The sequence below is a fragment of the Fundulus heteroclitus genome, chromosome 11, assembly GCF_011125445.2.
Source record: "Fundulus heteroclitus isolate FHET01 chromosome 11, MU-UCD_Fhet_4.1, whole genome shotgun sequence".
Classification (NCBI taxonomy): domain Eukaryota; kingdom Metazoa; phylum Chordata; class Actinopteri; order Cyprinodontiformes; family Fundulidae; genus Fundulus; species Fundulus heteroclitus.
The window spans coordinates 38,014,609-38,042,215 of record NC_046371.1 but is presented as its reverse complement, the minus strand read 5'-3'; the positions used below and the strand labels follow the sequence as shown (position 1 = coordinate 38,042,215).

The following is a 27,607-nucleotide window of genomic DNA, read 5'->3' as shown; positions in this document are numbered from 1 at the left end:
CTGTGCAGTGAAGGACTGTTCACGGCTACCGTTGTATTCCAGTTTATGTCCTCTTTTAGCTCTTTTGGGCTCAGAGAACATTATTATACCTCCGTTTTTCCTCTCTCTTGAATGTATGGCGAGGGCTGTGCGCCAGACGGGTTTCTTTTGAGGGAATTTGTTTAATGAACACATGCAGAGTTCAGTTCCTGTTGCATGATGTTTTTTTTATTCATTATATAATAGTTGATTGTATATTGAAATCGGATGTGTTTGTGGGGAAGATTTAATAACCATATGTAAAATGATATTAACTTAGATGAAAAAGAAAATAATTATCTAATATTTTCTTGGGGTACTGAGGGGGTGCTATGACTTTTCCAGGGGAAGCTATAGCACCCCCTGGTGCCACCCCTGTATCATATTACCAAACCTTTATGTCTCACCATGCTTTACAACATCCTGCTTTGGAGATAAACGCAAACATTTTAAAGATTTCTCCTTAAAGATATGACTGGGCCTATAAAACCAAATACACACTATGCAATATGTGAGCATGAAGAGACATGAGTAAAAAAGAAATAGGAGTCTAATATTAGATGTCGAGAATCTCGGCTCAATACTTTAAAGAAACCGTCAGAAATTCCCAAGAGTCAACTTGTTCTGATTCTCCAAAACATTGCGGGTCTAAATGAGGCCTGTTGAAAGAATATATCTAAGCTTGTGTTATCCTCTTGCCTCTGCTATTTACATATAATGTCCACTGGGCATTAATTATCCTGTCAATGAGAAGATTTCCAAAAAAGGAAGCGCAAGAACCTTGAATTCTGCTAAACTTCTTTTTTGATCTTATGTGAAAAAACTAATCAGGTCTTTGAGCTTTGTTCTTTACCATGACTGATGGATGAATACAGTAACGCTTGGTGCCTTTCTGCTTTTCATGACAAATTCTTGTATTTAGACTGAATATAACTTAGAGTAAAATTAAGTAGCTCTTGCATTTATTGGGAAAAATCGATTAGGGTAAGAGACTTAAAGACTAGCTTTGCATCAATCTAACTATAACCATTTAAAGAACAGCAGCAGGAAAGCACACAGCGTCATCCAGGCTTGGGGTGTCAAACTGCAGTCCTTGAGGGTTGGTGTCCTGCAACGTTTGATTCCCTGGTCCAACAGTCCTGGGTCAAATATTCAGGACATCAGCAGGACTCTGCAGAGAGGATTTGACTGCATACTGAGGGGCTATTTCAGCCATTTGATTCAGGTGTGTTAGATCAGGAAGACATCTAAAAGTTGTCTTCCTGGAGTTTGACACCCCTGATCAAAGCTCCTACAGTAATATATTGTTTTCTGCTAAATGTGCATAATATTTAGTTTTAGTGGTTAGAAATGTCCATTCTTTGAGTTCCAGACTGCATTAGATTTTATAAAGACCTGAATAACAAAGTGTAACAGCTAATACGCATTTAGTTTTCTTGTTTTTTCCATATAATGGTTACGTGATTCTATCAGAATGTTTCCTGGTGTAACAGAGCACCAATAAAGTTCAGCCACAACAGGCTTTTCTGGAAGTATAAAGAAATCTTCATCTAATTGTGTTTGAAATAGCACATGTCTCCACATCATTCCCACCAGACCCCATTCTTTTAAAAGGTTAATGCTTTCTGGTTTTAAACCGTTTTTTATGGTCAGAGCATGAAACAGTCAGGGTAGCGATGAAAAGCAGAAACACAATAGACTTGGCAGACACGACAGCAAGGAATTCCCTGGAAGCGTCACAAGTAAACTAACCCTGCCCCCCCCCCCCCTGCCTCTTCCCTCCTGGTAAAAGACAGCAGCCTCATGTTTGTGCTAAATGCTATTTCTGTCATGGTACACAGCTCTCTCCACCTGGACTGAGCTGAGCCTGCAGAGTTTTCTGGCAGTCAGGTGTTCTTTGAGGTGTTTCTAATGCCTATCCTCACATTAGAGAAGCTCCACCTATTTCACAGTCCCCTCAGCTCAGTATGCAGGTAGTTAAATGCAAAGTACCTTCTGTCCATCTCTCAGGACAGAGAATAGTCTCCTTAAACCTGCGTTACCATCTGCATCACATTTGTCTAGCAGCTAATAAATGCTACTGACTGTGGGGGTTTAAAGGAGGGGCTTTGCTAGTTTATCCAAAGTTTCTTGTTTTTTTTTACAGAAACAAAACTCCAAAAAGGAAAAAAAAAGAAATTGCAAGTACCTTCTCACCTAAGTTGTCCCTGCTCACTCATACTTGCAACCATTCAGGAACACATGGGGAAGCTTTAAAGACGGCATATGGCATGTTACATTATTCCTTCACAGCACCACTGTTAGAACTCAAACTCACAACTCTACAAGAAGTTAAAAGCTGCCAAACTTTCAAGTCACATCACCCCCCCCCCTCATCTTAACCACAGCAAAGCAGAGAAACAAGACAACACAATCCTATCCTGTAAAACGCCACATGGCATTACAGCCTGTAGGTGAAAGGTGGGTACACCCTGGACACCTACCTAGTTATTATCTGATCATATGAGAGATGACCTATATCATATGAGATCCCAGACCTATATCATATGAGATGGGAAATATGGCATAGAGTCAGTGATGTTTTTGGCAGCCATCTTAGTTTTAGTCTTCAGGACGAAGATTATTGTTAGGTTTAGTCACATTTTAGTCATAACTAAACGAAATAGGTTTTTTTTAGTGACAGTTTGTATTCAGAAGTTTTGATAAAAGAGTGGAGTATTTTAAGTCTTTTTATTTATTTTGTATTAATACATAACCTCACTGTATTCATTTATAATATTCGCTATAACATGATAGCTCGACATTTGTGTCAATAATCTTCTAGCATAGATTACTCTGCGTGGTGGGAGGGGGCCCCCAAATCAAATTCTGCTCAGGGCCCCCAAAAGGCTCGGGCCGGCACTGCACAGGACGGGATAAATCCTTTATTCAGAACCAGTCATGGCTGCAGCTGGATCAGAAAACAGTTCTGCTAACCTGATCCAGTCTTATTCTGTTTAGAAGTTTCGTTCTTATAAACGGGCATGCTGCCTGGTGCTTGAATTCAGGAAAATGACGTTACATGTAATTTAGGTGCGCACTTTTAAGGGTCATTTTAAGGAACTTGTAACAGTGGGGACTGTTATCCATCATTCCTCCTGTTCCCTCCTGATAAACCGAAGGCATTTATCTTATCTATCTGCTGCGCGGCAGGTGGTGGGCGTGACCAACCAGGACGTTGTCTTGTAACGATTGAACAGATTACGGCACAATCGGCAGAAATGTATGTGATGCATTTTAAACGTCCGACAAACCATCCACCAATGTTTTCGTCTAGTCTCACACCCACGACTCGTCATGTTTTCCTCATCATTCTGAATAAAAGACTGCTGGGGCGTCAACGAAATCATTTTGTCATCGTCATCGTTGACGAAAACAACACTGCATAGAATTTTATTGTTCGTGATCCTAATAATAGTTATAATAAAATGTGTCAAATGTTCCCTGGTGTCTTGGGACATATATCCACCCCAGCATTTAGCAAGAACAGTCAAACACTGCTTGGAAAATAAAATGTACTCATCAGATCACTACAACTGTTACATCTAGTGATGCAACTGTAACCCTGGACAGCAGAACAATTGGATCAAATTATATTTTTAAATGTACTGATCCGGGCTGACACTTTAAGCCAGGAATTTTGCTTAATTCATTACAGAAAAGCATTTTATGTGGAATGCTAAAGGAGACGTGTTAGGCGTTTTAATGTCTGCCTTTTCACATTGAAATCCTTCAGTTGTGGTCTATAGAAAGTGGAACTGCAACACTTTGATCTGAATTCCTCATTGTTGTTGCCCCGTTCTGAGGTGTGTCAGAGAGCCTCTCTCTAAATGCAAAGGAGGCACTTCACACCCCCCCCCCCCCCCCCACCCCCCTCCAGGTCACGGAGCACCCCACTCCACCCTTCTGGGCCGTTTGGTAAGACGCTGAGGGGACGGTGTAATGAACAACCCACCACTTTGACTTATTTGCTTGTAGCTTCGGCATTCTTCTGCCATGACCTAGCTTAGTGGTTCTCTACTGTCACGTTATAGTTTAAAAAAGGCATAGTTTATAAATGTAACCGTAAAAGAATATAAAGACATATGCTAAAATAAATAAATAAAACACTGTCACCCTGTTTGTTTGTCAGTTTCTGCCTTCGTTATGTGTAATGTGAACCGATGTGGCCAAAGAGAAATTTCGCCGCGGTACAAACAAAATACTATTAATAGAACTTTTGCAGGCCTAGACTTCTGGGATGAGGACAGATGACATAACAGCAAGAGAACAGTCGTTTAATTAAAATGCAGGACAAAGAAACAGGGGCTGTGTTTAACTGGTTTATGTCAAGTATCAGTAAATGCAACAGAAGAGAAACAGAGCAATGCATCATGGATCTTACTAAGCTGACCTCTCAGTCTGAGTCAGTAAAGTTTGGGAAACCACCCGGCCTTCCTGTTACTGACCACTGGGCAGAAAGGCTGAGAAGTCACATCTGGGGATCTAATCACGTATAGTGAGCGGATGATTTTGCATAAAGTCTGGCCAACTAACCCCCCCCCCCCCACCACCACCACAGACACACAAACCTGTTTTTTCGTTTAAGTCAAACAAACAAATTTGATCCCTGATCAGTACTATCACATTTCCAACTCCCATTTACACCACGCTGACACCAGAGCAATGCTGAGGCCGTGCCAGCAGGGAGACGGCACAAATATACCAGCAGGGTTATTAGGACCTTCACTGCAGGAATTAAAGGGGGGGGGTATTATCACTGACCGGCTGCTGGGTTTACTTTCTCTACAACTCAACAACTGTGTAGAACACACACACACACACACACACACACACACACACACACACACACACACACACAGATACACACAGATACACAGACAACAAAGCTTCCCTGCAGAAGTTTTGTCTCCTTATTCAGGATCACTATCACGCATGTGATCTCCCAATAATAGCAGGAATCACCTTTTATTACACCCCTCTCTGTCTTTTTGTTGCGTGGTTTCATTTCATAATGGCTATCTATGTCCAGAAATAGTTCAGAAATGAAGCAGCTCACTATGTTTGCGTTCTGCAGACTTTTGGCACAGGTTAGTGAAAGGTGAGACTTGCCAAAATTGCCGCACAGCCAAAAAAAAAAAAAAAAAAAAAAAAAAAAAGGAAGAGAAGTGAAACATTTGGTGTGAAAGACATTCTTGTTGTATAGAAGGTGCTGCTTCTATCTCTCCAAATCTAGCAGAGAATCCTTGCAAATGAGTGAAACTGTATTTTTAACAGGCTTTTGCTTTTTGTGCTTCTCAAGTGTAAAGTGTTTAACAGAGTAGAGCCAGTTTGTTGAAATAACACTGCCTTTACTCAGCATGCTGAAAACACGGCACCGTTTTTTTATTTATCGACATGCTCTTCAAAGCAAATGCACTAAAAATTGCCTTTACCTGACAGAATTAGCAGATATTGCCTTAATCTTATTTTAGGCAGTTCAGTCTGTAGGCAACACAACTTAGACAGTCCTCATCGGCTCCCTCAGCAAACAGCTCCCTAGTGGTGCAGCATGAAGCCGGAGAAGGATCACAGCTGCTGCTACTAGTACAAGCTGTACCTAAAACAAGCCTTTAAACAATATTATCTGTAGCTAGTGCTCTTTACAAAACACAACTTTTCATATGATGTTTACGTTTGTGAAATTAAGGACAAACTTTAACTGCCTGTAAAATATTCAAAGCATAAAAAAAATGTCTTGGTTTCAGCTGCCAACCCCTACAACAAGTATGGAGTCATTACTCTGAGGATCCTCAGTCAATGCTTTCACTTCCATGGAGAAAAGATACGACACAAACGTTTTTATTTCACAGCTGAACTTATTGGCTTCATAAAATTACCTAGGAAATCTGATGACATTTCTGTAATTTACTTTACATTTTTGTGCCTGAATCAAGCAGGAAAAACATTTGTGAAATCTCCTAATGTTAAGATTTATAGTGCTGATATTCAACCAGCCCATAATTTAAATCTCTAAAACAATTAGACTGATGAGCCCAAGAAGAGAGCCATCAGTTGAAACAATGAAAATGACAATAAAATTCCTTTTAAAAAGTAAGTGAATAGAAAAAGGTGGGAAAATGTGGTCCCAGTCAACTGTGCTTAAAATGTGGAACAAGTGGGAAGAGAAACAAGCAGCTAGAACAAACGGAGACTTCAAAGCATCAGCTTTAAAAATAGAAACTGTACCACGAAGAAGAGCTGAAACATGCATGCCGAGGTACGATCGCTGTACTTTAACGTTAGCTGCTGTCTCCTGGTGGCCATGAATCCAACTCCAGCAGCATCATGCAGACACGTGATATCAGGAGGATCTCTAAATGCAATGCCTCCATCGCATTTATGAGCGACCCCCTCTGTCCCTCATTCTGATATCTTAGAGCTATCTGCTTTTTTAAGGAATGTCTCCAGCACAAGAAACGTCTTATCAGCTTAAATCTGAACATGCTAATTACCCCACACACAGTTTGAGTTCATTTATTATGCATGAAATAATATAATATGATGACTGTGATAATTATGCACACTTAGATAAGATAAAAGAGTGGTAACTAATTATGGTGAGGGAGTTGGGAAAAGTAATTATTCTTTGTAGCGCAGTAAAGTCGGCGTTCAGAAAGACGGAGGCTCAGTCTGTTTTTCTCCTTTTCCTTCCAGTTCAGTGCGGCAATTAGCGTTAAGCCTGCCGTCTGCACTCCCTGATAGTATTTCAGCAACGTTTTCTTGATTGAGCACACTCACAATGTTGTTTTCACCATTTAAAGAAGAGAAGTCAGTAAGCAAGCTCTTTCTGCGCAGGCTGATTTACAGCCCTGTGTCTGTTATGATAATTGAAGCGTTCTCGCTCTCCGAGTCTCTTCACACGCTCCACAAATCTGACTTGTTTACATTACAGCTTGAAAGGCAACATGACTCAAAGCCTCGGATCTCCACGGCAGCAGCAAATCAGAAAGGACACAGAGAGGAAGGAGTGGTGCTCTCAGTCGAGTTGTTGATATTACCACTTCTAAAAAGCCCAGCATGCGTGTGGTTAGCCTGCGCCGCTACACAAAGCCACTTATTACACAGCAGATTTATTTGACAAATTATGAGTGCGTTGCCACAAATGACAGGAAACAGAACAGAGCTGCTCTGTCACTGCTTTGGCTGGAATCTTCTTTCTAAATGAAACTTTGCCTGATAGAGTAGGGCGAGCTGGAAACACAGATTACTAAGGTTTAAAATGAGGCTCATCAGGGAAGAAGTGCTTCAGAGCTTCTTTTGCTCTCAGCTTTCCCTTTCAGGGACCACCACAGCGAGCCAGCCTCTCCGTCTAAGCCCACCCTCACTGAAGAAGAAATGTTTTAGAGTGATTCTGCAAATCACCAGTAGGAACCAAACTGAACACAGTGTGTTGCTGCAGAAAAGATAAAGGGAAAAAAGTGATACAGAGAGGAGATTTGGTTTAAATATTCACATTTAACAGATATATAATTTGTGTTAGATAAATATGCACAGAGAAAATGGCTGACCACTCAGCCCGTAAGAAGTAAGAAGGTAAAAGTTTCAGAATCTCCAGGCTTTGGTTACTTACTGTAGCTCAGTGCAGCCTGTTTAGGCTCTGCACTGTTTAGTTTTCTGCTTAGTATTTATGTTAATAGTATATTTTGGTATCTGTTAGATTCAGTTCCTGTCAAGTTGGTATATGTTCTTTATTATTTTAGTAGTTATGATAGGTTTTTATTTTCTGCTTGCCTTTCTTTAGTTTGATTTATTAAGTATTTATGCTGTTAGTGTCATAGTTTGTATTCCTGCCTTAGTTTAGTTTCTGTTTTGGGTTCTTGTTTCTCTATTTTGGCTTGTGTCCTGTTTCAGTCTTGTCATTTATTTTGTGTTCCACATTGGTTCTTGAACTGTTTTAGTTTAATAACATACCAGTTATTCAGTCAGTTCAGTTCCACCTCCTGCCACTTCCCCTGATCAGCTCCACCTATTCTGCTAATTAGTTTCATTCTGTTCACCTGCTCACTCCCCTACTTATACCTGCCTCTGTCAGATCATTGTGTTTTTTCCTGCCTGGGCTAAGTCTGATCCTGCTAGTTTTCTTTCTGCCTGTAACCCAACCTGATTCTGTTAGTTTTTGCCTGGATTATCTGACCTGTTCAGCTCTTTTTATTAGACCAGCCTGACTCCTGACCAGTTTATTTTAGGTTGATGGCTGTGGACTGTTAGAGTTTTTTGTTTTTTTTTGCTTTTTGGCTTGGTGATCTTTTTGGTTTTCTGCCTGTTTTTTGCTCTGTTAATAAATCACTTTTTATTTCAACCTCTGCTTGTCTGGCTGAATTCTGGGTCGTCTGTCTCTGGTTCAGGACAATTAGTGCATTTAGATTCAGCTCCTGTTTTTTGTTGGCTTCTGCTCCTTTATTAGTTCTGTTCCTTCTTACTTTAGGTAGATATTTTCTCCATCTCTGCTCATCATCTTGTTCCCTGTTAGATTCAGTTCTCCCTCGGCCCTGCCAGTTCTCTTTACTATGTAGGGAGTCTGCTTCAGTAATTCCATCACTGCTGTCTTATCTGCTCACATTTTATGGGGCAACAGTGGCTGAGAATACCTAACAATCTGAAAGCTGTGGGTTTGATTCCGGCTTCCAGCCACATATCAATGTAGTGTTAGGCAAGGCACTTAAGCCCAGTCTGTATATTAGCCAATAAATGTGAACCGTTGTGAAAGCTGCTCTAGAGCGCTTCTAATCATTATTAGCGTTTTGGTCTCTGTTTGAGATGCTGGTGTAACTGCAGAGCTGTGTTATAACAACTGTTCTCTTTCACACAATGTCTCTGGTGCTAATAGACAATTAATGATCAAAGACATAAAGGCTTGTGAACTCCCCTATACATAATTAGAATAAAGTGATGGAGGTTTAAATCATCATCTTGATTGATCTTGTAGGAAAAAGAAAAGAAAAATTATATTGTAATTTAGGTGTGCCAAAATAAATTTAACAGCTAGTGAGCTATAATCTGCCTGATAAAGGAGTAAAGATGGAACCATCCCATAACCCTTAACTAAAGAACTGCACCATGTTTGAAGAGTTTCTGCAGCATGTACCCATCTTTAATTAAATCATAATTGTCTTAAACATTTTTCAAGATTATACATTTTCAATTTTTACACAGAATAAAAAGCATCTGCCTTAGTAGAAGTATTTTTACTTGAAGAAGAATTGGAAGAATTGTTGTTGGCAGGTCAGAGCGTCTGAAATAAGCAGTAAAATCTCCCACCTGTGCTTCTGTTTGCATAATGAGAGCTAATCTGAAGGGGTCTGCTCTCTGAGCTTAAATTGAGACGACATTAAGGGTTTATGAGGACAAGTGTCACAGTCATCCTGCAATACGTTTTACTCATTTTCAGCCCAGCTCTCCCTTGTGCAGCGTTTGTTAGCTCTCCTGTTTGCACAGTCCCAGCCTCAGGCCAAAGCTTTTACTACAGCAGGGTAGCAGCTAGCCAAGCCCAGAAGAATAAGGAAAACACATGTTACACAACTCTAACAAATTTTCTGCTTTTCACATTCACGCAGACATGAAAATAACATTTTCTACGAGACACGTCTTTATGTAGGTGTTGATCTGTTCTCACTGGAGATGAGGAAATAAAAGACAAGAGGCAGGCGCTAAGAAAGGGACTGACAATCAGTGGGTTCTGTTCTCTGCAGGTTAACGTCGGCGCGGCTCATGTTTCCTGACACTCCCAGCGAAGGCATAATGTTGTAAATCTAATGAAGTGAGGAGAGGAGAAAGCAAGGGCGGCGGATAGAGCAAAAGCAGCCGTGGCAGCATACCCAGCGCTTCATACGGGCAGCTGATGCTGGGAATAATTGAGCTGCTGCAGAATTTCATGCAAATTACATTTCTCACACACGCAGGCCTCTTTAGACACCAGGTTGTGTCAAGACCAGGATTTCAAGTTGCTATCGGGACACCCTTTGGCTGAACATGTCTGAGTTTAGCTAAACTGAATTACAACAATTAAAAGGGTAGTTAAGGTATGATCACCCGCAATAATCAGAAAAAAAAGACTGGCTGTAGAAGTTAGACATGTTATGTAAATATGATCTAAATACATCTGTAAATTTACTCATCCACATTTTCAATAAAACTGATCAAAACTAAGATCTTTATTAAAAGGAAGCGGCAGATTATCCACAAAGTGAGCGACCCCTCTGTTCCTCATTCTGATAAATAATAATACTATCTTTATTTCTCAATGCAAAATATATTCCAAAGGAATGTGTCCTCTGGATTGAAGCCATCCCTTTTAGGGAGCAGCGGACTGCCCCCCCCCCCCCTACCCCCAGTGCCTGGGGAGCTTTCTGGGGCTGAGGGTCTGGCTCAGTGGCAGTCTGTGGGATTCCACCCACAGGACGTCAAGTGAAATGATTTGGGTTAAATCTAAGATTCTGGTGAGACATTAAGCTGAGTCAGCGGATGCTGCTGCAAAACATCAAATATGGAGACAACAAAAAAGTGAGGGGATTTGGAGAAATGTTAAAAGTGATTACACAAACTGCAAAAGATATATGATCACATAGAGTTGCTGAGAGAAAGCTCTAACGAGGATTCAAATTACGCTTCTCGCTGTATCAGATCAGAAAAAAACTATTAAAGAAGTCATAAATCTATATCTTACACGGTATTAATAGATCTGCATCAGATCTACATATGGAACATTTAAAACACCCCTGGATGGTTTCACATTTTAGGATTTATCATTGTTTTAAAACCCACAAACATTTTATACCACAGTGTGTCACTCCATCTAAAGCTGTAAATCTAATGGGCCAAGAGGAGCAGCGTGAGCAGAGAGAACCCCCCCCCCACCGTTTGCTGAGGTCCCATCAGTCCGCTGGAGGAGGGCAATGCTGCACAGCCTTACCCTTCCTTAAAGAAAAACAGAAATATTTCTGGTTACCGTGTCTGTCGGTTGGATAACCGACTGCCGGGTGAATACTGGCTCAGAAATACCAAACTAGTTACCTCGCTATCATCATCTCCTCACATACAGTGTTAGGTCCTGAAGAGCAGAGCAGAAGAAAAAGCTTTGGTCACGTTACAGGAAGCTCCTCCTCATCGGATTTCTAGCCCGCTCTTTCTTCTGAGTATTTATGGAACAATATTTCTCTAGTGTTTGAAATGACGTTGATTTTACTTTTACTGAAACACAAAATTAGGGTCGACTTTCAACACTATTATCAGTTAGTAGTCAAGAATCAGTTTCCTTGTTTTGAAGTGTCCATATTCTGCATGTATGGATTTATTGTTTGGTTTATGTTTATGGTTTTTTTTTGTTATCTGTATGTTGCCTTTGTTGTTACACTTTGAGGGAATAAAGTTAAAAAAAAAGTCAGGGTTACATGAAGTAAGCAGTTCTTATGTCAAACTGGCAGCTGCAGTCCTTCACCCTCCATAAAGTGTGTCTGCATCAACATCTGAAGAACTAAAAATGGTCTAAAAAATATTGTCAAGCTATAATACTACTGAATATTAATGTTATGTTAAGCATGTGTTTTAGCTGCAGTTTTGTGTCTAAATTAAAATAAAATAATCTTGTACGTTTGGCTTTTTGTTTGAACTCAGGAGTAGTAGCTGTGCTCAGGTTATCTTTGAATCTTTGAAGAATAGACTCTGTTGGTAAGTGGCTGGGTCAAGGTAAAAAGCACTGGCTACACAGTTAAGAGCCACGGTAACTGCAAAATGAAACTTTTATCACAATTTCAGATGCTTCAGGGTTGCTGATAGAAAACCTGCAGCACCCTGTATGAAGGACATACCAGAGGAACAGAACAGCGTTCCTCTTTGAATGTTTAAAGACTGACAGGACACTGGAAACACTGGCAGCTTTATCCTTATCAAGCAAAAGGATTGACTTCCACTGAGGCCTCTGCTCTCATAAAAGTCACTGCACATTTCTAGGAGGTTGCAGGTGAGATAAAGGAAGTCATTTGCTGTTATTATGAGTAATTAAAAAAAACCATCAGGGTAAATGGCTCGGTCCAATGCTTTAATATAAACCGCTGTTCCACCAGCGAACAAGTGTTTCACCAGATGTCCTCCAAGACCACTCGAAGATCAACAGCAAAGCACACACATGGATCTGAATACAGAGTCCCTTCTGTCCTCCTGTGATGTTGTCCTTCACATAGAGCCATGCAGGAGTGCAATCAGCTGTCCGTTTTAAAGGACACAAAGTGGCAGACAGAGCACCATGAAGGATTTCTGAAGACATCTGGGTTTTATAAAGAATATTTTGGAGGTCACAATGTTTGCATTGGTGTATTTCCTATTTCTAATATGGACTATAATTTCCTTTACTATAATTTTGAAGGAAATAATGCTTGCACCATTTTTGCAACACTAAAAATGTACTTTTAGGAGGAAGTCACCAGAGTAACAGTGGTGCTTCAAAACATTGCCATGAGTTGGGTTGCTTTGAAGACAAACAGGGATGATGTGACAATTAATTTTATTGCTAACTGTGGTAAATTTCTGACAGCACCACTGTTTTGAAATCAATTAACACTAAAATGGTACATTGTTAGACAGCCTTGAATTTAGTAGTAATACAACAGACAAAGCATCCAATAGTAGGCATGCAAACAAATAATCGACTTATCAGTTGTTGATTAATGGTTAATTAGCTTAAAGTTTGTTCCATCAAATTAACTGATAACGTTCGATTAGACCTTCTTATAATGTTGCAGTATGTCCGCCATCTAGAAGACGGTACTCCATTCTACAGTAGAACCAGAGCACAGCAGTAAGAGAAAAAGTAATGGCACAGTCCAAGCGGAGCGCGGTGTGGGGTTAGTTTTGCACTGTTTAATGAAGATGCAAAATGCTCTTTCTGTGGTTCTCTTTTTAAATATAAACACTCATACAAGTTTCTTAAGAGGTCAGCTAAATGGCTCCCATTGAGCCGGGCTGCATGGCGGAGCAGCATCAACTTCTCAACCAGAATTCACTGATGTGCTCAGAAGGAAAGGATGTGATGACAGAAAAGCAGAGAGCATTACACAAAACATGTTAACATGATAGAAAAAGACATGATGCCAGAAGCACTGTTGACGGTGAGGGATTCGGTGGGGATTATTAGTTTTTCATATATTTTATTCTCTTCAATTTATTTGTTTCTAGTCAGTAACCTAGGATTCTTTTTTGTTAAATGTTATATGTCCAATTTTAATAATGTGTGAGAAAACCACAATTTGTGTTTATTCAGTCAGTATTCAATAGAGGTACACAATGTTAAAATATAATGATGTTTCTCTTTTTAAATTATGCGTATTGTAAAATAAAAAATGAGCTCGGTATGTCATGGAAAGATCCTTTTGATACACGACAAATCGAGAAAATGGCCATTTATCAATTAGTCATTGGAGGATCCACAAGATCAATCAACTTCAGATGAACTTGTTAAACGATAACTAGGATCCCTGTTCAACGCACAGTGAAAGCAGTGAGGATTTTAGTGTGGTTCTGCGCTGGGCATCTGCAGCTAATGCACAGTATGTGAGGTTCTGTCTTCAGAACGGTCCGGGTTGTTAGTTTATCTGATTACCAACGGCCCGGGTTGCAGATCAGTCCACCAGTTGGCACAAAGCGGAAATAATCGAGCAGCGTATTGTATTAACACGAGACAACTGACACACGTCAGACCTTCACATTAAGAGCCTTCAAACCATCAAATATTATGATTTAAAACTCACTAGAACAGTTTCCTAGTCTATCTCTGGTCACAATGTGGTGGATTGTGTGTGGCGCTGCAGAGGCTTCCTAACATATTCCTTCATGTAATCAACAGTAGTAGGGACGTTTGTTCCCTTTGTTGATGATTGGCGGTAAATCGCTAAAAGCCCCATGCTGGGCGCCCCATGAGCAACACGCTGCAGAGACTAGGCCGTTAGGTTGTCTGAGGGTCGCTGTCTGCACACAATGTTGTCATTTACATTAAATTTACTCCTAATGGCTAAAGAAAATGGAAATTTTACAAATCTAGAAGTTAATTCCTCTTCTTCATTTGTTTTTATTCTACTTGTATATCTGCAGGTAATCTCAGTGAGGCATGAAGCCTCATTATCAGAACAGACATCTTTAAACATATAATGTAATACGGACTAAATCCAGTAACAATGTGCTCAGCAGTCTAATGACAATTACCACTAATAAAATAATGTTGAGAATAATAATAATAAGAAGAGTGAGTAATGAATTGGCTTTGATATTCCTGCATTTACTTCAAAAGGCTATTTTAGAAAACAGATACGTTTATAGATGATGTTTTCTGACAGATACAAAAAGAAAAGGTCTTCCTGCTGCTAACAGCATTGCAGACTTACTAACTTCTAGTTTCACGGTGAAAGTCTGCAGCGCTCATAGATGAATAACAGATGAGAATTTTAAAGGAACAGCCTCCGTCAGAGTTGTTGTCTGAACATTTGACCATGCTGGGTAACGCTGGAGCTATTAGCAGAGAAAGCACCCTGATGACACTTCAGCCAGTTTTACTCTGTGGGAAGTTTTCAGCAGCAGCAGCAGAAACATTCTGGCCTGTGCATTTATTCATTCTGGAGAAACTAAAAACACAGAGCAGCACTGGAGCTGGTGGCGTTTCTCTTCTTCAGTCGTCTGTTGTTGAATCAAATCAAATAAGTTGAGCCTGGCTCAGCTCAGCTGTTACCACGACTCCCATATATAATAAAGTCAGGATTTAGTGGCAGGCTTCATATTTCTCTGTGTAAAGCTCTGCTCATTTATTGGGATTATCCACATTCCACCAGAGATCAGAATGAAGTCTACTTTAAGGGTTCCACATGCAGAATGTTTGAGAAGGTCTTCATTTGATTGTGTGGTCGCTGTTTCAATAAAAATCATTAATTCCTAACAATACTATTTTTCTTTGTGTTCACCGTAAAGAATATGACAAAATCTCTTCACAGGCGCTAGAGCTAACTGCCATAATTTAAAGAGGGGAGCATAATGGATGGTGTGTGCTCCTTTTAGGTACCTAACACAACCTATAGCTGCCTTTTTCCTCTAGACTGAGTGACTTTTCCTCAGTTTATGGAATGTGTCCTGCTGGGTTTTTATTCCCTCTGTCTGAAAAAGACAAGTACAATTAGAGTACCGATCCTGAAATCATTACCTAATGACTCAAGGCTTTGTATGACTCCTTTCACGCTGTGGCATTCACGGTTCAAGCATACATTTGGAATTACTGTGTTGATGACAGCGTCTCTGTCTCATTCAAAGGTACTAAGAGCTTTCAGTCAATAAAGGGTTCTTTATTCAGATATAAGTAGATATCAGAAAATGATTTAGAATCACTTAATATTAATGGTTTATAGTTTTATAAAAACAAATACCAGCCCAAACCTGAAACTGCAAATGAGTCAGAATCTAATTAAGAAATTTACCACGAGGAATATTGGTTCAAACAAGGGAATCGGTCCTGATGGTTCCTCAGGATGTACATCACAGCCAGGCCTGAGCTGCTAACCTGTTCCACTGGTAGTCTGTGATACTAAAATGTTTCGTTTTTTAAAGTAAGATAATGCTAATAGTGGAGAAAATTGCTAGACATTTCATATTACAGCAAAAACAAATCCAGCTGTTTGGAAATATTTTCAATAGCAAAAGGATTAGAATGTTAAGAAACTAAAAGAGTGTCATCCATAATTTGTTTTATAACTACAATTGTAGCTTGTCTCTCTAAATTACCCTTAGCTGTAGTGTGTGTATGGCTCTATGTTGCCCTGGGATGGACTGGCGACCTGTCCAGGACGTAGCCTGCCTCTCACCCAATGACACCTGGAGATAACCCGGGCATACATAATGGATGGATGGAAGTTTAAAAACTACAGTTGGTACACTGCAGGCAGCATGTTAGCCAGGCTGGCCATCTAATTAAGCAGCTAATTGTTGTTGTGTTACGTCATAGAAACCAGTGGAGCAGCAAGCTGGAATATTCTACACTATTTTGGCTGAAGTATTAGAACCCGAATAATCACTAAGAAAAGTTATACATACTCTTATTACACCTTATGATATTTTTAGTACTGTAGGAAGAAATTTTTTTTTGTCTCAAAATAAAAGTGGCAAACTCACATTTTTGTTACATTTTTTCTAATATGTGGATATATGCTATTTTTACTAGAGTATCATAGCAGCCCATTCCTTGTTGGTTGTTCTCTGTGAACTCTAACATCTGGAGTACTAAGGAGAAGCTTGCAAAAGGAACAGAATTTGACCAAAGACTAAAAAAGAACATTGAAACAGAAAAACAAACTTTATAAATATAAATAAAAATAAAAAAGAAGACCAAAGATGTGGCTTTAATCCGTATGGGAATCATCAATAAGATCTAAACAGAAGAAAAGCAGGTTCCAGATGCCTAAGTGGATGAATCATAAATCTGTATTTGATCCTAGGATTTCACTTTGACTGTGAGCCAATGAAACATGAACATTAGATGAAAACATGCACAGTCATCTCTCACAGTCTTCAATAATTAGAGGTAGGCTGCTACATCAGCGGCTGAATAATCAGGTCACTATTTGCCCTTTTCTTCTCTATCGACCACCAGCCCTGACGAACTGAGTAGAAACAGTGTTGCTGTGATTTCATCAACACTTAAAGTATGAAACACATCAGTCAGTCAGACAAGTGGATGTGCTGCCATGGTCCAACACGGCAGAGGCAAAGGCTTCAAAGAAAGGAAGGAAACTAGGTAGGAAAGGAAGAAAGGAAGGTTCTCACAGCAAACCAACATCCCAGAATCACCATGCCCAAAACCAAGGGAACATACCAAGATAGGATTGATATCTATATATGATTTTATTATATTTATTATATATAAAATAGCCATTATTTTAAGTTCTAATCAACGCAAATAAATTGTTCAGGGTATCGAAGCATAAAATGGTCAGGGCTGAACGTAAAATGTGTTTTGAATTTGCTGATAATTATCCAAATCAATCAATATTATTTCTATTTTATTGATATAATTTTTTTATATATATCATCCAGCCTTTACCAAGAGAAAAGAAACAACAGATCACCCAAATAAAATAGAAATGGGTACGACACACTATCATCCACCAGCTGTCCTGAGTCTCTCCCAGACTGCAGGAGCTTTGGTTCTTTTACAGCGACGTCATTTTCAGCATGCTAATGGATGTAACAGCAAAACAAAAATCACTGAAACTTGTCTCTAACAATCTGACCAGCACACGTCTGGATCTCTGCCGTCCTGAAAATCTACGGTCCAACCGGGAAAGAAAAGAGAACGCACTAAAAAGAAAATGAGCTAGAAACTTTCTGATGGCAAAATATGAGGTTTTATTATTGAAATGTCTCAGAGAAGTGTCTATATTCCTGGATGATATTTAGTAAGAAAGAAAGAAGGCTGCTCACCTCAGCAGGTTCCTCTATGAGCAGGACGGCAAAAAGCTAGCATACTCTGAGCTTGACAATGACTGCTAATAAATTCTAGATTTGATGTTTTTAATTCATGTACTAAAATCAACAAACTATAAATAACTGTAGCAAATAACATTAGCATTACTCTAATCAAAATGTTGAATTTATTTTAGCAACTGCAAAAACAATTGTTGTTTCCAGTGTTTAAAAAAACTGGAAACCCTTTCTAAAAAATTTATTTTAGAAAAAAAAATAATAATGCAAAATTGTACAATTGTAGTTTTTGTCTCCCAAACGTTAATTTTACTGTGAGAATTTCCAACCAGCCCAAGTAGGCTTGTTTAAATATGCTTTTTATTTTTGATGCTTTCATTAATATCTTCCAAATATATTGTTTTATTTGTTATCTTCTCAATCTTCTCTCAGCCTTTGTTCTTTAAAGACAGAGGCTGTATCACGGGGGTATGTGCAAACCCAAAATGAAATAAAATCTGACACGACAGAAGAGGTATTTCTGCTGTTAGTTCTTTATCAGGCTTCAGCAGTAAAGTGATTCTTTATAGGAGTCATGCGAGAGGTTTTTAAATGAGGTTTATTAAACGTAACCACAGCTTGCTATAGGCTGTACTTTGTGTATCTGTGTTTCCATCTCTTGTTCTTTCAGACACGCAGCGCCCTGTTGTTGACAGTGTATTGAAAATCATTGCATATCCCTGCTGTTGCTCTTGAAGCATAAATCAAGACGATCCATCCCTCTCCGACCCAAACTCCCCGGTGGCTCAGTTAGAGCTGTGCCGGCCGACGCAGCAGCGGCTGCAGAACCAGCAGGGCCGAGCGTGCAGCGGCTGTCCTTAAGCTGTGCTGCCCGCCGCTACAACGGGCCAGCGCCTCCTCTCCAGAGCAATGGGGATCAAGCAGGCTTAGCGGGCATGACCTGTGAGGGCCCAGACAGCATGGATAACATGCAACGCTACACAACTGTCTTAAGGGTTGCTGCACTATTGAACGAGGAAAAAGGAGCTGGCATCACACTGCTGACGGGCCGGAGCAGGACCTGGATGTAGTCCGCTGAGGATCCCTGCACACTAAACCCTTATGAATAATTCTGAGCGCGCCCTCTGCTCTTCCAGCTGCATTTAGACCAGTTAAGTTTGTACAAAAACACAATCTGCTCACTGGAAACAAAAGACATGCAAAGAAAGGCCTCCAAGATGGTGCCGATCCTCTCTGACACCAGAAGTTGCTGCTGGATTACGCGCCGGCCGTTTACTGCTGCCTGAGCCGGCCGGCACAATGCTGGCAAAATGTGGAACTGCGATGACACTGCTATATATCGCTAAAGTTTGGTGTCTGACTTTTACCAACATTTTTTATTTTATTATTTTAAATGATTACAATTGCCTTGCTGTATTCTTTTAACTTTAGCGTATCGGACACTAAACATGTACATCCAAGAATATCAAAGGGACATTGGAGACCAGCCAAAATGTTATTGGTGAGCAGAGCATGAATGCATGACACGTGAATTATGAACTCCAGCCATAATTACAAGAAGCCATTTCTACTCTCCATCCATAATTGCATTCAGGAAGTCCAAAAACTGATTTCATAATGAGCACGCCAATCTACTGCACAGCTCTACTGCTTTTTTAAAGTTTCTATTACAACAGTTGAGATGCAAAATGCTCAAACTTATGGCTATAAATCCTGTTAAGGAGGAGGCAGAGAAAGTGCCTGAGGGAGCAGAGTCCTCTCCTAAGCATTGCTGGGCACTGCTGGTCAGCTTGCTGAAGGCAGTCAAAAACCAAGACGCATTTTTATGTAATAAAAAGTAATAACTAATGTGAGCGGCATGTCTGGCTGAAGGCTGGCTGTCCAGGAGGACAACCAATTAAGGCAATTAACCGGCCGATAACTATTTATCAAACTCGTGACGCGAAGAGCAAACTGGTTCAAATGGATGAAATTCTGAGTAATAATCCCAGAAAAGGTGGAACTATACTTCAGATATTTGTGTTTTCTGCGTAAATGTATGAAAATCTAAATAATGAGGAGCTGTTATAGATTATTACATTAGCTTTTATAACATTTTATGTGAATATAGTGTTACCTTGATATTTGGGCTCATGGTTATCATACAGCGAGAACTTCTAACAGGCTCATTTATAATAGAATCAGTAAGAAAGAAATAGGAAATCCGACGTTTTCTGTCCATAGTTTCATTTAGTCATAGAGAATTTTATAAATGGGTTGGAGACAGACTTTCCTCCTCACCATGTTTGTTTCCTCACTTAGTGTGACTGAATGTCTTAGTGATTACCGCCTCCCTAAAGAAGCTGCAGGAATGCACAGCATCCCCACCTTATCAAGTCATTTCTCCCATATAGCAGAAATGGGAATATGCAAATGGCGATGGAGCTTTCCACAGCAGCCCCAAATGTGCCCGCGGGCTGCTTGTCCAATGACACAAATCATCAATTAAGATCCCAGCAGGGTTTGGTAGATCTACTAAATTGACATGATGCCTCTTCTGAAGATGCACACAGCTGTGCGGGGTACATGACAACAAAGAACAAACATCTCTGAGGGCCACCATGTATGTGTCTGCGTGTGAGCACGACAACTGCTTCATCTGCAACAACAGCAGCCTTTCAAAGCTTTTGTTTAAGCCGGCGTTCCTCAGAGGGCTTCACCAGCGCCTGCCGACAGCGAGGGAGCCCAAGCCGTCTGAGTCTCAGGCAAGCAGGGGGATCCATGTGTATTTAGCCGGAAGAAGAAGGTCCTCGTTTACGCTCAGATATGCTCTGTTGTGTTATTTTTCTATGGTCAGACACCAAAGGCAGCAGCTTCCAGGAAATTCCCCAATAAATGCTGAAGCTGCAGGTGATGCTGGCCTGGCAGGGCACAGATCAAAGCTGAGTCAACTCACAGAGCGCTCTGCTTTTTCCCTCACGTCAAATCAAAGAGGCCCGTTTACTGCCGAGGAGAGCTGTCCCATCGCTCTGCCAAGGCTCTGGCAAAAACATTAAAACAGCCAAGAAGTTAGGGAAGAAGTATGGAGGGGAAAGGGAAGCTGCTGATGGGTGGCACACAAAGAAGGTCACTGTTCAGTTCACAGAGGAGTTTTTTCCTCAAGGCCCAACATGAGAGCTCCAACCAGAAATCCCAAACAACACCAAACCCGCACATGTTTAATAAAGACAAAAAGGAATTTTTAGCACAAATACAACAAAAAAAAACTAAAAACTGTTTCTACTTTGAAGAAAAGTCTGTTTCAGGTTACTCAGAGAATTACAGACAATCAGAGGAAAATACCATCAGTCATTAGGAAGGAAATGGGAATATTTCTCTGCGTTCAGTTCGTTATTTCTCATAAATATATTCAGGCAAAAGTATTCACACTAAAAAAAAAAAAAAAAAAAAAAAAAAAAACAGCACATGGACAATGTGCTCTACGCTGAAACATTTGCGCAGTTCAGTCCCAGACTGCGGCTCCTCTTTACGCGCAGACTGCCGCCAGATTTACGCATGAAAGCGTCCCAGAAACTAAACGCGTCCGGCCGGACAGAGAAGAGCCGCTGCAGCTCTAAACTCGTCCTTCCTTTCCAAAGCTGAAGAAAAGGGCCACTTCCAGCGGAAAGGCGCTAATTTAACTCGGAGTCCCTGTGAGGAGGGCATGCTGACGCTTCAGGACGCATCCTTCACGCCTGCCTCCCAAACACCAACCCCGATCATTTCTGCGCTTTATTACTCAGATAAAAACAAAAGATCCGGACGGAGACGTGCAGGAAGAAAAGAGCAAAAACTGTCAGCTCATTCAGCCCAGCACTGAACGCATCTCCTCCTCTCCTTCCCTCTCTCTCTCCCCCTCCCTCCCTCCGTCCGTCTCTCTCTCCCTCCCTCTCTCACTCTCTATTTCTCTCCCCTCCTGCCCCCCCCACCCCTCTTGCCGCCCACTCCCCGTCCCCACTCTGGCCTGGCTGTCTGACTGGGTGAATAATGTCCTGGCTCCCGTGATGGAGTGGGGTGGGGTGGGGAGGAGGGGAGGGGAGAGGAGGAGGGAGGGGGGGGGGAAAGGGGGGAAGGAAGGACGCTGAAGTGCTGCAGCTCTGCTCCCATACACTGACACTGAAAATGAATGACAGCTTACCTGCATGCCAATCTTCATCAGACTGACACTGGGCTGACAGCACAGCCTATACTCCTCCACACAGCCGCTGACGTCAGCCGCACCAGGCCCCTCCCACCTCCCACCGTCTGGGTCTACGTCCCCCCCTCTACTGCTGCCTTCCAGAGTCCGTGGGAAAAACGACAATCACGGGGAAGAGGATCCAAAAAGGGAAACACATCAGAGGCTGTGTTAGTGTCGCTGCTGGAAGGACAGAGAGGAAAGAGTTGATCTGCAGCTGAATTCTGACCACAGCTTTCTGTTTGGAACAGAGAACACGGCAGGATGTCTCTGCTGTCCCCTCAGGACTCACTGGGGCTAAAGTATTTAGTCTAAAGCAATGGTTTTAACCAGTTTTCAGGTAAAAATGACAAATAACAGTAATACGATGGAAGAATGCAAACACTGAATAATCCAGTTGTTTTTTTTTTTATTCCCTGTGCGTGCCGGGTTCTCTCCTGGTACTCCAGCTTCGTCCCAAAGTCTCACAGGCACTAACAGGACTGTTGGTTTAATGGTTGTGTGTCTCTGTGCTGCCCTGTGATGGAGCGTGACCTGTCCAGGGGGACCCCCACCTCTCACTCTGTCCCCTGGAGACAGGCACCAGCCCCCCTGATTCTGAACGGATAGGTGGTCTAGATAATGGATGCATGTTTACTACTGTATTTAAAGGTTATCGCTGCAACTTTCATCTAAAAAGATACATTTTTCAAAAATGATATCTCCACAGAATGTCTAGATTGGTGCAGAATACAAATATTAATTTTATTGAAAAACAAATATATGGTATATAAATTTAGACGGGTCCAAAATGTTTAAATATTCACTTCTGGTAATGATGCCAACATCGACGCCAAAGGATTCTGCACTAATAGGAATAGTAGGTTAAAGTCCTGTCAGACGGTGCTCAGGCATTGCCAGACAGTAACTCTGCTGAGTAGAAATAGCTTCTAGTTATTACATTTCTCAGATTGAAGTGGAACAGAAAAAGAAGCCAAACGAGGTTGAACATCGGTCAACGTTTCAGAGTTGGTGCCAATTCAAGGAAGCGAAGGGGTTCAGAACATAAGCCACACAGAGGTGTCCGCTTTCCTTCAGGACAGGTAAGTTAAATGCTTGCTAATGCTAACAAAAGGACCTTCTTCTTCTTCATCTTGTGAAGTTTACTGGCAGCTGACAAACAATGAAGAGGTGCATTACCGCCACCTTCCAGGATGGAGTGTGAGCCGTGATGGTTAGTCAAGTCTGCCCAATCTGAATACGCCAAAGCAATCCTGAACTTTTCATAAATTTCAGGACCGCTTTACAAATTTCTGTATCTTAACATCCCTGCAGTATACTATTGATATTAAATGGTATTTCATTCTGAATTATTCTTGCCCTGAGGCTTCTGCTGTGTCGTCTGTATTTAGTGCAAGTCAAAACCACATGTTCTGTTGTCTCCCCACAATGCTCACAGTCTCCAGGTGGATGTTTTCCATCAGTGTAATGTGTGTCCCATCATTAAACGTGACAGAACATCCTCAAAGATCACCCCGATCTCCATTCTTCCCCAAATATGTTGATGAACATAGTAATAGAAATGGCCGCTACTACTTTCGTCCCAGTCTCTTTGCCACCTTCTTTTTATATTACTCTTTACAATGCTCTTAATTTATAACCTGACCCTCACCAGATGGATTTCATTCTGCAGAGCTCCACACGTCCATCTGGTATTGTTCCATTAGAGATGATGTTCAGAAGGAGGGGCCTTATCAAAAATCCATGCATATAGTTGCATATGAAGCACTTGTCCGTCATCTTTACTGACGTGCTACTTCAACCACTCACATGAAACCAACCCGTGATGCTGAAGTTAGGGAAGTCCAAGTTCTTGCCAAGCCCAATCGGGAGTACAGTGAAAACATCGTTTCCACTAACAAAAGTTTCCAATGACATTCTCTGGTGTTCTTTTAAATAATTAATATTCAGTAGTTTGTACAACACTGATGAAATAGCAGCATCAATGTTACTGCTTGCTTCCTCGCTCTGCGCTGCCATTGTTGTCTGAATCTAAACAGTCACTTCTCTGATACGTCACATATTAAAAAAATCCTGCCCCGCGATCCTGATTGGCTCATCCATTTTATGTGGTATTGAAATCCCACCCAATGGCAGCGATTCCAGATGGATGTGTGGAGCTATATGGAGCTCAGCGGAACCATAACTTAATTTCTGTCTATGAATACATAACAGAGAAACCTATGTTTAATTGTGTTGCACCCTGCTTTGCATATTTATCAGCTAATTCATGACCTTCTATTCCAATATGAGCTGGCACCCACTGGAAAACCACATACTTATTTCCTCAGTATACGTAATCTGTTTATTATTTGAGACAGTTCTAAAACAACATCATTCTAGATTTTGAAACTAAATTCCAAGACAGTTTGCTGTCAAACCATAATCCAAGATACTTGAACTGATGTTTTTCCATACAATGTACGCTTAATATCATTGCTCACCTTTTCCCTTGTCAAGTACAAAACTTTTGTCTAATTTCCAGAAAGTCAAAAAACCAAAGGACCAGGCAACCGGCTGGCAAACAGTACAACTGAACATTGGAATGAGAGCTGGAGAGTGCGCCACCTGCTGGCTGGGAGGAGTTAAACTTGCAGCTAGCTGTGTTGAGTTATTACGCTGTGTTCAACTTACGTCAGAATTCAGGTGCTGAATCTAAAGCAACAATTCACTGAACTGCAAATTATAAAATAAAACATTGAGCTCTGCTACTATTCAGGTTCATACAATAGTTATAATTAATGATGTAGTTTCCTACATTCTCTGTGTTCAAACAGTATAGTTCAAACAAACTCACAACCTTATATTGAAAGAAGGAACGTTCCTCATAGAACCCAATATTAAAATCCAATATGGCTGCCACACATAAAACAGCGATTGTAGCAGGATTATACTGTTTATTTCCACTTCGTACACCTTTGATACTATTTAATTATTGCCACTCTGTTAGTGTTGGAGTGCATAAAATGTGAAATGTGTTTAAATTAGCTTGGATTTCTGGTTGTAGTTGTATTTGTAGTTAACCTGGTCACTGAACAGAATTTGCTGTGATGCCATCCCTGTATCTCAGTAAGAGATTCTGGACCAAACTGGTTGCAGCCTCTGGGGTAGGACACTACTCCCAGATCACAGCTCTGATTGCCAAGGCAAATGAAACAGAGCATTCAATGCAAATAAAAGTGGTCTGTAGACCCCAAAGTGATAAGGTTTTCAAAAGACTTTAGAGGACAATATATAGTCTATACAACAAAAATGCAATGTTTCACTTTCTACTTAAAGACAACTATTAAAAACCAAGAAACGTATTTAATAAAATGCTTGAAATAAATTAGACTATAGAAACATATTAAGTATTAGAGAATCAGAGCATACATTAATTTCAGATATTGCATTTCAAGTCGTTTTCTTTGTTAAAAAAACAAAGTGCCATGATGGCTGAAGGGTAAACTTTACTTCTATATTCATTGATCTTAGGGCCCTGTGGCGCCTCCCAGAGGACCACAGCTGAAATTGCTGAGGATCTCCAAGGGCCAAATCTACCAGGATGACAGCTGTGAAAGCTGTGCTTTCCACATACACTTTAGATGGCAACGGATCAGTTTGTGTGTGTCTCTTCTTCTTTTTTTATTTTCTGTCTTCATAAGTGCATTAATTGGGATGTGTGCATAAAAGTTAGAGCTTTGAAAATCCTCCTTTACTCAAACTAAAAGCAAGGTACAGTGAAACTGTGCTCCAGGTCTGCTGCAGCGGAACGGTTAGTATAGCGTGAAAGCGGGAAGCTAAGGGGATTATTAGTGGGAGATAAAGGTTGGATTTCCATGATACAATGCTGTGTTCCTTATTGTCCTTGATATGCTTAGAATAGAGAGACTGCCATTTATTAGGTTATGTGCTTTGATGATGCTTGTTTGTCAGGTTAAAATGAACTTCTGAAAAGAACAACCTTTAAAATGGCATTAAAATATTTTTTATTTAAACCCACAGTTTGGAATTATTTTTGGTTTGCTCTTTTTTTTTTGGACTGATCACCAAACAGGCTTAAATCTTTTGTGACTTTCGTTCAGTTGTTCCTGAAAACGTCTTGACACCTATCAAGGAGTCTTTGTGGCACGCAGTATGAGGGGTGGGTGATTATTCTCTCACCCACCCCTCATACTCCTGAGCAGGGTGGGTGGCTCTCCATTTCTCAAGCTCACCAGAAGCCTGGCAGTTAGAGGGCTCTTCTGCATTTCTTAGCTCTTCTTAAGATGGCGCTCTTCTGGACTGAGATGTCTTCTCCAGAGTAGTGGTTACTGCCCCGAGTGCTTCGATGACTACCGACACTACCGTTGTCTTCACTTCAGATTATATATATATATATATATATATATATATATATATATATATATATATATATATATATATATATGGCAGTTAATATTTCAGTCATGAGCCACCCATGATGATGAGAATGCAAACTGAGAAAACACCCTCAAGCCAGTATGACTGAAGACCAACTGCAGTCAAAAGAGACATTTCATAAGGCCTGCTGTGGAATGGGAGTAGTGTGTGTGTGTGTGTGTGTGTGTGTGTGTGTGTGTGTGTGTGTGTGTGTGTGTGTATTAATTTGCCCAGTTTTTTCTTTTTTATGTAAGTCCCTTGAGATAACATTTGATTAATTCTGGATACCTTGAATTAAATAAAAAGAGGATTAACTGAACCAAATTAAATTGAAACATTTGGCTTTTACTCCTTGCAAAAAACAGAGTTTGTCATTGCCTGACACAGCAAATCTTGCATTCATTTAGCCATATTGCAAAAACAGTGTTGCTTTAGAATGAAAGTATCTTCTTCTGCCTGCTGACACTGAATTTGACTTTCCATCCACTCAAATAAAAAATGTGCTTTGTTCTCAGTGCCTGATTTAACCCTCTTGTTAAATCAGGATAATCTACACATCTTCCCCGTTTTTATTCTTGGCCTTTATTTATCTGATCTGTTTGCAGCATTTAATCAACAGAGCTCTCGCCGATCTGGGTCAGAAATAAACGTGGATGCTTGAATGTTACGAGTGTCACCTAAAGGCAGCACGTCGCAGGCGTAAACGCGCTCATGGAAGTGGTCAGCCCCCTGGCGGTCTGCATTAAAACTACATTCAATAGAACCGGTGAAGCCAGAACCACGCGCTGCTCAGACCAAGCAGCCCTCTTAAACAACCACTTATTAAACAATTTCGGACATAATTAATGCATTGGCTGGTGCTGATATTAGTTGTTTCGTTTTTTTTTGTAATGTTTGTAAAGTTTTTTCCCTCTAAAATTGTACCCAGATAGTCACCTGTTTTGTCTTTTGCTACCTTCCATCATCCATCGTTCATAATACATAATTCACTCGTGTAATGACTTCATTAGCTAATTATTTATGCTACGAAGATAATTATCCACGTTGAAATCCGTATACATGCTAAACCACAAAACTATTTTCCGCTTGTTTAAGGTTTGATTCCATGTGTCTGGGTGCGTTCCTTAGCAGTCAGCCGGGAGTGATTATGAGGCGGCGCGGGAGGAGTTTTCCCTCGGTGACGGTGATCAGAGCGCGCGGCTGTTAGGTGGAGGAGGCGGGAACAACCTGTCAGGGTAACCTGAGTCTAACATTACCTGAAAAACTGCTGATGACGCTACAGATGCGAGCTGATTAAATAGAAACAAGGGGAACTGCTTGTAATTCAGCATATTCTGCAGATCAAAGCCACTTCTTAATCCTAACCCGCATCAGACTTTTTAGCTTTAACTCAAATGAATGAAATGTCTTCCATTTGGTCTGGTAGATATGCTCCGACTGAGTTTCTAT

The 27,607-nt window shown here is 40.7% G+C and overlaps 1 protein-coding gene and 1 long non-coding RNA gene across 2 annotated transcripts in view; one reads left to right on the top strand and one right to left on the bottom strand.

Moving 5' to 3' along the window:
- Positions 1-21,799, bottom strand: part of pknox2 (pbx/knotted 1 homeobox 2) — a 176,174-nt gene extending 154,375 nt beyond the window's left edge. The window contains exon 1 of the mRNA XM_036143488.1: positions 21,701-21,799. The gene's annotated coding sequence lies outside the window, so the exon portion shown is untranslated. The remainder of the gene's footprint in view (positions 1-21,700) is intronic.
- A 251-nt stretch (positions 21,800-22,050) lies between these two features.
- LOC118564615 lies at positions 22,051-25,750 on the top strand. Its single transcript, XR_004931982.1, has 3 exons — positions 22,051-22,079; positions 22,189-22,821; positions 25,253-25,750. It is a non-coding gene; the product is annotated as an uncharacterized LOC118564615 (long non-coding RNA).
- The last annotated feature ends 1,857 nt before the right edge of the window (positions 25,751-27,607 follow it).